A 13,529-nucleotide genomic window follows, 5' to 3' on the forward strand; every position below is an offset into this window, starting at 1 on the left:
GCTCTTTCCACACACACCTGCACACTCATCACTCCCGATCACACCCACCACTGAAAGCCTGGCCGCTAATTTGATTTGCCTAACAAGGTCCCCAGATGAACAACACATGCTTCCCTACCTCTCCCCTGCTAGGGCCCCACCGTGTTCTGGGATGTACTCAGGGATCAGGAGAACAAAACCTCAAGGAGTGAAAGGAACATCCAGGGTGCAGGCCTCTGCATCCTCCTCCATGCCCTAACCCATGCCTGACACACCCTCACCCCTGTAACTGGCCAGCTCCTACCACCCTTAAAGTTTCACCAAGTTCGTGGTGGCAGCCACACCCTAAAGTGACTGACCCCCCCCCATGACTATGCCCTTACATAGTCTTCCTGACCTTGGGTACGAACAAAACGGTGACTGGCTTCTAACCCACAGAGCCTGGAAAACTAAAGGGATATCACCGCCACAGTTCATCACCTTCCAAAACTAGAGAGAAAGGTTGCACCTGCAGGGGCTACAGGAGGGAGCTGCTGTGCTGAGGTCGCCCCCCAGTATCCGGGCCCCAAGCAGGCACCACACCACGCCCCCCGGCGGCTGGGGGCCCCCGATCGCTGGGAGGTGGGGGACCCAGACTCCGGCAATAAGGGCCGCCCAGCCGCCGCCACGCCCCGCCCCAAGGCGGCTGGCGGCCCCTGATCGCCAGGGGCTGGGGACCCAGATCCCCCGATCCGGGGCCGCCAGCCGCCCACGCCCCGCCTGTATTGGGAGTCATATCATACTCTTCTCCCTGAATATTAATTACACTATCCCAGGTGTGTGTCTACAACCAGCCATATTGCCTGTCTCATCCTCCCCTCACGGGCAAAATTTGAAACAATATCACTGGGTGCGTGCACACGTTTCGTGATATTTAAAGTAATATCATCCTCTCCCCGGTGGATATCAGGAACAAGTATACTAATATTAATATTAATAAATATAATAATATTAATACTATAATCGATATTAATGATCACAAAAACCGTAAAAATTGATAGTGGATTAAAATGTTTAACGATTTGGAATGGTAATTATATTAATATCACCATTAATAATCAAATAATGATATCCGCAATGAATGTTACTGAAATGATGCAAAGTGATGCTGGTAAGAAAATAACGATTTAGGCCGGGCGCGGTGGCTCAAGCCTGTAATCCCAGCACTTTGGGAGGCCGAGACGGGCGGATCACGAGGTCAGGAGATCGAGACCATCCTGGCTAACACATGAAACCCCCTCTACTAAAAATACAAAAAACTAGCCGGGCGAGGTGGCGCGCCTGTAGTCCCAGCTACTCGGGAGGCTGAGGCAGGAAATGGCGGGAACCCGGCAGGCGGAGCTTGCAATGAGCTGAGATCCGGCCACTGCACTCCAGCCCGGCGACAGAGCAAGACTCCGTCTCAAAAAAAAAAAAAAAAAAAAAAACGGATTTCATGCCAGACTGTTAATGGCTTAGGTGATTTATACTTTTATTGCAATTTCAAACTCTTAAAAAACCTCTTGTCAAAAGATTGCATCTTTCATGGTATTTCCCACAAGCTCAGTAGGTAGTGCTAATACTTAGTACCCGAATCTCCTTTCAAGAGTGAAGACGAAGCTGGCTGCTGTAAACATGTCCCTACCCTTCCATCCTGTCAGCCCATTTTGGGACTTTACCCTAAACATGCTTTGAACAGAAGCTCTGAACTCAGGGATCTTGGGGCTGTGGCTGGAGGAGGGTAACAGACTCAGAGGCCGGCCCCAGGTAGGAGGGGCGAGGGAGCGATCCGAGCGCCGGCCCGCCTCGCATGCGCCTCTTTTAAAAAAAAAAAAAAAAAAAAAAAAAAAGCGCAGGCGCAGTGCTGGGCGACGGTTAGCCGCGCAGGTGCGGTGGAGGGGAGGATGGCGGAGTTGGTTCCTTTTGCGTTCCCATCGAGAGTGACAAACCTTGCTAGTGTGGGAACTGAGCTCCGGACCACGGCCGAGGCTTTGCATGTGAGCCGGGGCCAGAAAGGAGGGAGGGATGGAGAAAGCCGCCCCACCCGCGACTGGGGGGAGTTCCGGAGCCCTGCCTCAGACCCTTACCTGCCTCAGCCTCTGCTGAAGACTCTAATTCTAAAAGGGATCCCAACTGACAACTAACGACCCCCAAAAGATTTTTAAGTCTCAGAGAGGTATCTCTCCACCGACAGCACGTTTTACCTTCCAGTGCTACTTAAAGTTTAGGATTTTAAGTCCTTAGAGACCTACAAGAGACTTAGACTCCCATAAAAAAAAAAAAAGTTTAGGATTTTAAGAGGAAAACCTGTTGATTAAGTGGAAAGTGTTTTGAATAGCATCCTTCGCGAAGAGGGGTTGGGGGAATATGAGGGCATGTGCGGTTTTGTTTTCTGGCGTGAGATTTCATGTACTTACTTGGGTGGGACCACCCCCGCAGCATTCTCTGTTCACAGCATTTTCCCAGTTTGGCCTTCTATATTCAGTCCGGGTCTTCCCAATGCTGCAGTGGCCCATCCTGGTTTCTATGCCGTCATTAAGTTTTATTCAGCAAGGGCTGCCCGCAGAGCCCAAAAGGCATGCGACCGGAAGCAGCTTTTTCAGAATCTCCAGTCAAGGGGGGTCCAAATATGGAATTCCTAGCTCCGCTGGAATGAAGTGCTGAATTCAGTAATAGGTTAGCATTTGTCTAGCACTCTGTTTACAGAATATTTTAGATGCATTGCCACACTAATCTTCCAGTTCTCTGGGGTTTTTAGATGAAGAAACTCAAACTCAAGATGGTTGAGTGACTTGTTTAAGGTTCTTGAAAAGAATTATGGAAACTTGAGGTTGAACTAAAACCTGCTGAGCTAAACCTCTTGTCATTTTATGCTGTCCCTTTTTAAGAAATCTCAGCTTGGGCAGCAAAGTGAGACCCTGTCTCTATAAAAAAAAAAGTAAAGATAAGGCTGGGCACCGTGGCTCATGCCTATAATCCCAGCACTTTGGAAGATCGAGGCAGGCAGATCACTTGAAGCCAGCAGTTTGAGATCAGCCTGGGCAACATAGCAAAACTCTATCTATACTAAAAATACAAAAACTAGCCGGGCATGGTGGCATGCGCCTGTAGTTCCAGCTGCTCGGGAGGTTGAAGCATGAGAATCGCTTGAACCCAGGAGGCTGAAGCATGAGAATCACTTGAACCCAGGAGGTGGAGGCTGCAGTGAGCTGAGATTGTGCTACTGCACTCTAGCATGGGTGACAGAGTGAGACTCCATCTCAAAAAAAGAAAAGAAAGAAAGAAAAATAAAAAACTAAATATCAGCCAGGTGTGGTGGCATGCACCTGTAGTCCCAGCTACTTGGGAGACTGAGGTGGGAGGATCGCTTGAGCCTAGAGGTTTGAGGGTGCAATGAGTAATAATAATTGCATCACTGCACTCCTGCCTGGGCCACAGAGTGAAACCCTATCTCTAAAAAATGAGTGAATGAATGAAATCTTCACCAGAAGACTTCTGCTTATATTCACTTTTTAATTTTTTTAGAGACAGAGTATCCCTGTATTGCCCAGGCTGGTCTCTAAATCCTGGCCTCAAGCAGTCCTCCTGCCTCAGCCTCTTAAGTAGCTAGGTACAAGCCACCATGCCCAGCTATATTTATTTTTTATTTTTGTTTTTTAAGATGAAGTCTTATTTTGTCACCTAGGCTGGAGAGCAGTGGCATGATCTTGGCTCACTGCAACCTCTGCCTTGCGGGTTCAAGCGATTCTCCTGCCTCAACCTCCTGAGTAGCTGGGACTACAGGCACCTGCCACCACACCTGGCTAATTTTTGTATTTTAGTAGAGATGGGGTTTCGCCATGTTGGTGAGTCTGGTCTTGAATTCCTGACCTGAAGTGATTCGCCCACCTCAGCCTCCCAAAATGCTGAGACTACAGGTGTGAGCCACCATGCCCAGCCATATATTATATATTTACTTTTTTTTTTTTTTAAAGACGGAATTCCACTCTTGTTGCCCAGGCTGGAGTGCCGTGGTGTGATCTCAGCTCACCACAACCTCCACCTCCCGGGTTCAAGCGATTCTCCTGCCTCAGCCTCCCAAGTAGCAGGGATTACAGGCATGCACCACCATGCCTGGCTGATTTTGTATTTTTGGTAGAGACGGGGTTTCTCCATGTTGGTCAGGCTGGTCTCGAACTCCTGAACTTAGGTGATCCACCCACCTTGGTCTCCCAAAGTGCTGGGATTACAAGCGTAAGCCACCGCGCCCGGCCTATATATTTACTTTTAAGTGAATTTAAAATGTGTGGGTGTGACCAAGTCTTCTGCCAGCTGTTACATAAAGGAGACTGTATCATCATCATCATCATCATCATGCTCACCATGGCTCACAAACTGCCTATTTAGAACTCCCTTCAGTTCTGAGAGCATGGGAACATTCTTTAAGCGGCATTGTAGAAACCCTATTCCATATTAACATGCCAACCAATTTTACTTTCCCAGAGCCACAGAGTGATATCTCATTGTATGCCTCAATTCAGTCACCTTTCCCTTTTCAAGGACCATTTCAATTCCTAATTGGCTACTTGATCTGTTTCCTACTAATCTTGCTGCCTATTCTTGTCTATATTCCATTCCTCGTTGAATTAACCTTGATCAAATCTGAGAACTCTGCTTAGTAATGATTCCAGGTATACTACTCCCACTTCAGTAGCCTGTTCAATGCCCTCTTAGCCTGTTCAACACCCTCTTCAATCCTGGTTCTACTTCCTGTGACTGAAATGATTACCTGTGAGATCTTATTATTATTATTATTTATTATTATTTTTTTTTGAGACAGAGTCTTGCTCTGTCGCCCAGGCTGGAGTGCAGTGGCATAATCTCGGCTCACTGCAAGCTCCACCTCCTGGGTTCATGCCATTCTCCTGCCTCAGCCTCCCGAGTAGCTGGGACTATAGGCACTCGCCACTACACCCAGCTAATTTTTTTGTATTCTTTAGTAGAGACAGGGTTTCACTGTATTAGCCAGGATGGTCTCGATCTCCTGACCTCGAGATCCACCCACCTCGGCCTCCCAAAGTGCTGGGATTACAGGTGTCAGCTACTGCGCCCGGCGAAGATATTATTTAACTTTTGAACTATGGTCTGTTTCTAACCTGTGACCATTTCACATAGCCACTCAAATATTATAAAGGTGCAACTAAGATTATGAAACATTTACTTGGTATCATTTTGCAATTAATGAGTTTTTAGTGCTCTTTGGACATTGAGACCATTTCATAAGCTTTAGGTTTTGAGAATTTCACAGCATAAAGCCCATCACTGAGACAGTAATGAAGGAAATGTTCTACAACTCAATAGATAGGTGAGAGGAGAGGGCGTTCATACTAGATTTATTTGTTTATTAAACCCAAAGCCTTGGGTTACTACTCACCCCCTACTGTTATCTAGTTTAAGTGTTCTTTTTTACTTTAGCACATACATTTAGTTTCTGTTTTTTTGCCTTTTTAAATACAGTAAAGAGAATAATGTTTTAAAATAAAATCAAGGAAAGGCCTAAGGCACCTGAGAGGGTTTTGTTTTTGCTTTTTGGGTTTTTGTTTTTGTTTTGAGATGGAGTCTTGCTCTGTCACCCAGGCTGGCGCGCAATGGCATGATCTCAGCTCACTACAGCCTCTGCCTCCCAGGTTTAAGTGATTCTCCTGCCTCAGCCTCCAGAGTAGCTGGGATTACAGGTGTGCACCACCACACCCAGCTAATTTTTGTATTTCTGGTAGAGATAAGAGTTCTCCATGTTGGCCAGGCTGGTCTTGAACTCCTGACCTCAAGTGATCTGCCCGCCTCAGCCTCCCAAAGTGCCAGGATTACAGGCGTGAGCCACTGTGCCCGGCCAAGAGGGTTTTTTGTGTTTTTTTGTTTTTGTTTTTATTTTTTTGTGAAATGAAGGAAAATGGTTGCCGCCAAGAACTGTGGCAAGGTTATCCAAGCTGACAACTGTCTATGCCACCCAGGGGCTCAGAGTTTTTCTGAAGCTTCCTTGTTGTCCAGAAAGGCTCCACTGTGACTCGTGATACAGGCCGGTCTCGCCAGTAGCACTCAACGTTTAAAAATTGGTCTTCATTTCTCTTTCCCAACAGGCATTTCTCCTTCTTTTCGGTTGGAGAAAGTAATTTCAATTTTTACTTGCTCATTGTTTTATTCATTCAATCGACAGATCATCTGTCCTCTATTATATGCCAAGAACTGTGCTTGGTTCTGGAAGTGAAAAAAGCTATGATTTCATCTGGGACTTACGGAGCTTGTAAACCAGTGATAGAGGAAGGTGCATAAACAAATCAATAAAGAATTAACTTCAGCCAGGCGTCGTGGCTCAGGCCTGTAATCCCAGCACTTTGGGAGGCCAAGGCCGGCGGATCACAAGGTCAGGAGATCGTGACCATCCTGGCTAACATGGTGAAACCCCGTCTCTACTAAAAAAATACAAAAAATTAGCCAGGCATGGTGGTGGGCACCCATAGTCCCAGCTACTCAGGAGGCTGAGGCAGGAGAATGGCATGAACCCGGGAGGCGGAGCTCGCAGTGAGCTGAGATCGCGCCACTGCACTCCAGCATGGGTGACAGAGCAAGACTCCATCTCAAAAAAAAAAAAGAAGGCCGGGCGCGGTGGCTCAAGCCTGTAATCCCAGCACTTTGGGAGGCCGAGACGGGCGGATCACGAGGTCAGGAGATTGAGACCATCCTGGCTAACACTGTGAAACCCCGTCTCTACTAAAAAATACAAAAAACTAGCCGGGCGAGGTGGCCGGCGCCTGTAGTCCCAGCTACTCGGGAGGCTGAGGCAGGAGAATGGCGGGAACCCGGGAGGCGGAGCTTGCAGTGAGCTGAGATCTGGCCACTGCACTCCAGCCTGGGCGACAGAGCAAGACTCCGTCTCAAAAAAAAAAAAAAAAAAAGAATTAAATTACTGTTAATTCTTATTAATTTCTAATACAAATAAATTTGACTTTATTTGTATCATTTGAATTTCATGAATATAATATACTTAAAAATGAAATAGACATACAGGAAAGAACTTGTGATGTAAGAAATCCACAAAAATGGGTAAAATATTTTAAGAATTAACAGTAGATATTTGCATTCTCAAAGAAACTTATAAATGCACATAAACCTCTAGTTGCTTCAGTTGCTTGTAAAATTTGTAGAAGTATGTGTATTTCCTCTTTTTTTTTTTTTTTAGAGATGGAGTCTCACTCTGTCGCCTAGGGTGGAGTGCAGTGGCACTATCTCGGCTCACTGCAAGCTCTGCCTCCCAGGTTTGAGCGATTCTCCTGCCTCAGCCTCCGGAGTAGCTGGGACTACAGGCACATGTTACCATGCCTGGCTAATATTTAGTATTTTTAGTAGAGACAGGGTTTCACCATGTTAGCCAGGATGGGCTCGATATCCTTACCTTGTGATCCACCCGCCTCAGCCTCCCAAAGTGCTGGGATTACAAACAGGAGCCACCGCACCCGATTGTATGTCATCTTTTAACAGGGGTTAGTAACTTGGGGAGGGGGATGGGTGGTGGGTTCATCTTGTCTATATTCAGGTCATATTCTCAAGCAGGAGCTACTGAATGGGAAGACTGAAACAATTTTTCTTTGCATACTTGGTATTGACAAATCTCAGAAGTATCCAAAATAAAATCTCTAGCAGGTTGTGATATTTATGAGTCTATCTCTTATGACTTTAGGTTCGTCTTGGCACCAGACATAAGGCAGTTCAACATCAAGCCCTTGCCCTGAACAGTTCCCGATGCCAAGAACTGGCGAATTACTACTTTGGTTTCAATGGGTGGTCCAAAAGGATCATCAAGGTAAACCTTGTAGATTTTTTTTCACTAACCACACTCTCCTTTCAACATTGAAATCCTAGATATTAGACAGAAGTATTGAACTGGATTGTAGGGAGGAGATGTGAGAGGCCTCTACCATTGAGGATAAGTGAACATGTCTGAATTGGCCTGCTACCTAGAATTAATAATCTCAGTCACTAGGATGGTGGTATCCATAATTTTCTCCACTGTTTTTGTGGCATATAATAAAAAATGGTTGTCTCTATCTAGCAACTCATTTGCAAATCTAACTTGATTTTGAAGCCATAGGACACCTCAACTGTTAGCTTGAATGACTGGAGTTTAGTTGTTTTTTTGGTTGTTGTTTTTGTTTGTTTGTTTGCTTTTTGTTTTTTTGTTTTGTTTTGTTTTTTTGAGACAGAGTCTCACTCTGTCGCCAGGCTGGAGTGCAGTGGTGCTATCTCGGCTCACTGCAAAATCTACCTCCTGGGTACAAGAGATTCTCCTGCCTCAGCCTCCCGAGTAGCTGGGACCACAGGTGCCCGCCACCATGCCCAGCTAATTTTTGTATTTTCAGTAGAGACGGGGTTTCACCATGTTGGCCAGGATGCTTTCAATCTCTTGACCTCGTGATCCGCCCACCTCGGCTTCCCAAAGTACTGGGATTACAGGCATGAACCACCACGCCTGGCCAAGTTTTTACTTTTAATAACAAAACATTTTGAAGCCTACATTAAGATCCTAGGAAGGACCTTACATTAAATATCCTTACAGCTTCAGGAGCTTTCTGACCTTGAAGAAAGAGAAAATGAAGATAGCATGGTGCCACTTCCAAAGCAAAGCCTGAAGTTCTTCTGTGCTTTAGAGGTGATGTTGCCAGCCTATGATTGCAGTAGTCCTGGCATTGGCTTGGTGGAGGAGCCTGTGGATAAGGTGGAGGAAGGTCTGTTTTCATTGGGAGTGGAGGAGGGTAGGGATTTGGCGTGGAAAGGATCTTTCTTTTTTTCTTACTTTTTGAAAGTCATCTTTTTGGATACATATCAAGCCCTTCCCTCTCTGAGCTACTCAAGTCCTGGGCAGAGTTTTTCTGTCTTACAGTATAGGGTTTTACTTTAGGTAATACCTGATTGAACCTTTAAATTTAAAATCGTACAGCTGACTTCCTACCAAGAAAGTTAGGAGGAAGAAGGAAGTAATGTTTTTACAGTTTTTGGTTAAGAACTTGCTTCAAGCTAAAATAGTTCTTCAAATATGTGTCTCTTGTAGCCCTCGGTTATCCCAGCAAAACCATCTAAAGTTTTTGTTTTTTTTTTTAATCTACTTATTACTTTTTTAGAGACAGGGTCTTGCTCTGTTGCCCAGGCTAGAGTACAGTAGCGTGATCATAGCTCACTGTAACCTCCAACTTCTGGGCTCAAGGGATCCTCCTGCCTCAGCCTCCTGAGTAGCCAGGACTATAGGCATGCACCACCACACCTGGCTAATTATTATTTTTAGAGATGGGGTCTTTCTGTGTTGTCCCACCTAGTCTCCAACTCCTGGCCTCAAGAGATCCTCTTGCCTCAGGATCCCAAGTTGCTGGGGTTATAGGCATGAGCTACCATGCCAGGTCATCATCTAAAGATTTACATAAACTTTTGTGTAAACATTCAGTTCTTTTTTTTTACTCATAAAAGGGTTTCAGCCAAAAAAGAGTATAATATAGATATCTAGAAAGAGTACTCAATTGATACTAATGTTGAGTATTTTTTTAGTATTCGTGACCATCAGGCTTAGGGTTTGAAGTCAGAGGCAGGGCTATAGGCTAATGGAGTAGAGTAGGCTCCCGGGGGTAATGCCCAGGGAAGAGCCAAATTACCTGTACCAAAGTTTTTTCTTTTTTGAGATGGAGCCTCACGCAGTCGCCTAGGCTGAAGTGCACTGGCGTGATCTCAGCTCACTGCAACCTCCACCTCCCAGGTTCAAGCAATTCTCCTGCCTCAGCCTCCCAAGTAGCTGGGGTTACAGGTGCCTAACACCACACCTGGCTATTTTCTTGTTGTTGTATTTTTATTAGAGACATGGTTTCACCGTGTTGCCCAGGCTGCTCTCAAACTCCTGACCTCAAGTGATCTGCCCACCTCGGCCTCCCAAAGTGCTGGGATTATAGGCATGAGCCACCGCACCTAGCCCTTTTTTTTTTTTTTTTTTTTTTGAGACACAGTCTCACTCTGTCACCCAGGCTGGAGTGCAGTGGCCTGATCTCAGCTCACTGCAACCTCTGCTTCCTGGTTCAAGCTATTCTTATGTCTCAGACTCCCAGGTAGCTGGGATTACAGGTGTGTGCCACCACACCTGGCTAATTTTTGCATTTTTATTAGAGACAGGGTTTCACCGTGTTGGCCAGGCTGTTCTTGAACTCCTGGCCTCAAGTTTCACCACATTGACCAGGCTGTTCTTGAACTCCTGGCCTCCACCTGCCTCAGCCTCCCCAAGTGCTGGGATTACAGGCATGGGCCACCATGTCCAGCCAACCAAACCTTTTTCGATGAGTGATTCCAGCCCCTGATGCACAGGAGGGTAGGGTCTGTAGGAGTGTAGCCTTAACTGATCAGTTTGAAATCTCTGGGTGATGTGAAACATGTGCCAGGTTCTTGGCTCTTATCTCCCTTCTAGTACTTCAGGAACTTCCCTACTAGATGGAGGCGTAAAAATGGGCCCTGCCAGGATGTACCTCTAACAGAGCCATTCAACCATATCCTTGTGCCGTCTGCCCTTAATCACAAAGGTTATGAGCTAAGAACCATGGATGCATTTTTAGTTTTTAAACATATAGCAATTATCATTTAGATAGGCATCTTAAATCAATTTGTTTTGGTTGGATTTAGGACCATTATCGTTCCTTATGAAAAGGAAGAGAGCCCAGAAGCTTGCTATTCAGAAGGCTTTGTCAGACGCATTCCAGAAACTGTTGATTGTTGTTCTAGGTAAGACTCTCTTGATCGTCCTAGAAGTACTTCAGTTTCAATGGGCAAATAAACTCATTTTGAAAAGTTAATTGGATAAAAATATTGATATCTAAAGCACTCTATAGTATGCTTTCATTTGCTAAATTATTTCACAGCAACAGGCTCAAATTAGTTCTGTGTGACATTTGTGGAAAAAAAGCAACAGCAAATACTGTTCCTAGTTTACAGATGTGAAAGGACTTGCCTCAGTTCCCACAGAAAATGTTTAAGTCAGGTCTTCTTTAATTGCTTGCCTATCTTATAGAATAGTGATTATAAGCTTTGTACACATGGATTTGAGTCCTAACTCTGTCTCTTAGATTTTTAATGCAATTTTAGGTCTTATAGCCAGAGAGATTTGAAAATACTTAATAGCTCTAAGCTGCAGTCTCTTCATCTACAAACTGGGGTTAGTAATTCAGTCAGCCTTATGGAGGATATTGTAAGAGTAAATAAGATGACAAATGTAAAAACTCAGAACTACACTTACAAGATAAGCAGACATATTAACTATTATTGTCATTGTTGATTTCTGTCTGAATAAATAAACTCTGTGCCGAAGAGTTTATTAGATTTTGTTTCTCCTGAATCAAGAATTCAATTTCAGCTTTCACTTCTGGCACTGACACATTGGGCAAGTATGATTCTTATATAACAATCAGCTGCTTTGCTGTGAGCCTTGGAATTGGTTATGCTATTGAATGGCATTGCTTGTATTCCCTATTGAATTCTACAGTGGCACGAATGTTACAGGCTGTGCCCAAAGGAAGCCTGATGATTAGCAAAGAGTCCCTGAACAGAGTTGCTCTTCTGCTTCACAGCCCTAAAGGCTTAGAGACTGAGAGATCCTAATTAAGTTACCACAGACCTTTATTTGCTTGTAGGAGGTGGCCCTGATTGCTCTCAGCTTTCCAACCTGGACAACAGCCCTTCTAGTGGAAGTCTTACTTCCTTGATCATCAGCTGTTAAGTCTGAGTAACAACCTTTAAGAACCAAACAAAGTGTGTGGGTTGTTTACCTCTCCCTAGTATACAAAGGTATCTCTTGCACACACTGAAAACTTCTTAGACCAAAAACCTTATGGCTCTAGTTTGCCTTGAAGGTAGTTCTGTTGTCTATAAGAATATGTGGGCCTGTGTCTGCCAATAAAATGTTCAAATGTTCTCTCTCTCAGAAGCTTTGTTCATTGTATCTGGTGGAATGAATTTTGGTTCTCAGGGCGCAGACACCTGGCCCTTGCTTCTAATGTGAAGTGTCTACTAGCCCAGTGGCCTCTTCTCCAAATTTGAACTTGCTTTGACCCCCACCTGATGCCTTACCATTTCATCGTATTATGATTGAACGTTTTGGTTTCCACATTTTTTATTTCTTATGTTATTCCTTAGTTCCTATCTGTAAGATCATAACGTCCTTTGTACAAAATATGGTTGATATTTCATATATATGTTAAAAACTGAGGTGTGAGGCCAGGCATGGTGACTCACACCTGTCATCTCAGCCTGGGCAACAAAGCAAGACCGTGTCTCTAAAAAAAAAATTAGGTGGGCACAGTGGTGTGTACCTGTAGTCCCTGCTACTCTGGAGGCTGAGCCACAGGGATCACTTGATCCCAGGAATTCCAGGCTGCAGTGAGCTATGACAGTGCCACTGCACTCCAGCCAGGGTGACAGAGTGAGGCCATGTCTTCCAAAAAAAAAAGGAAAGAAAGAAAAAACTGAAGTGTGAGATGAGGAGATAAGGAAACTTGCAGGAAAATGCTCTTACTTTCTGCTTTTAGAAGCCAAAAGAATGTTCATGGGGTGCTACCATTATATGCAGGATGTTTTAGAATGAAAAAGATTCTGAATTGATCCTTGCTAACTTTATTTCAGAAAGTGGTAAAATAGCTGTGGAGTACAGACCCAGTGAAGACATCATAGATGTCAGATGCGAAGAAGAACTACACGGTTTAATTCAAGTATGTGGAGATAAAAACTCAGGGGTTAACATAGCCAATGTAACCATAATTCAAAACAAGCAGCATAATTTGGAGGACGATTTGTTTCATTCTTAGGAAAATGTGAAACTGAAACTACTTTTGAGTGCAGAGTATTCTGGGGCTTTTCCTGAAGTCTTGACCTTTGACTCTGACCCCTTATTTGAAGTTTGGAGAGCAGAACTGAGGACTATCAGAGTGTTATTACAGTTGTGGACACAGGAGAGGGGTTAGTCTTCCCCCAGGATTTAGGGATGTCAGGCTGCTTGAACATAAGCCTTTTTAGAACTTTCTTCAAACAGGATCCCAGAGATAAGGGGGAAAAGTAACTGGCCTTAAGAATGATCATGCTACAGCTTTTGAAAACTATAATGCCTTTCAAATATGGCTTATTACCTGGATCTCAATATTTCCTTATATCTTGGGTAGACCATTTTGCTGAAGATCTTTCTGTAAATCAATTACAATCATGTGCTGCAAAATGATGTTTCAGTCAACAGTAAACCACATATATGATGGTGATTCCATAAGAGTATAGTGGAGCTATCCCTATACAGCTATACCATTTTTTATCTTTTAAACAGTATTTTTACTGTATGTTTTCCATTTTACATACACAAATACCTGCCATTGTGTTACAATTGCCTTCAGTATTCAGTATAGTAACATATGGTACAGGTTTATAGCCTAGGAGCCATAGGCCATACCATATAGCCTAGGTGTGCTGTAGGCTATACCACTTAGGTTTATGGA

General features: G+C 44.4%; 1 pseudogene; it reads left to right on the forward strand.

The window, feature by feature from the left end:
• Window positions 1-1,901: 1,901 nt before the first annotated feature.
• LOC117089905 lies at window positions 1,902-13,322 on the forward strand (annotated as a pseudogene).
• The last annotated feature ends 207 nt before the right edge of the window (window positions 13,323-13,529 follow it).

This window comes from Trachypithecus francoisi, unplaced genomic scaffold (assembly GCF_009764315.1).
Source record: "Trachypithecus francoisi isolate TF-2019V2 unplaced genomic scaffold, Tfra_2.0 Contig00913, whole genome shotgun sequence".
Lineage (NCBI taxonomy): Eukaryota > Metazoa > Chordata > Mammalia > Primates > Cercopithecidae > Trachypithecus > Trachypithecus francoisi.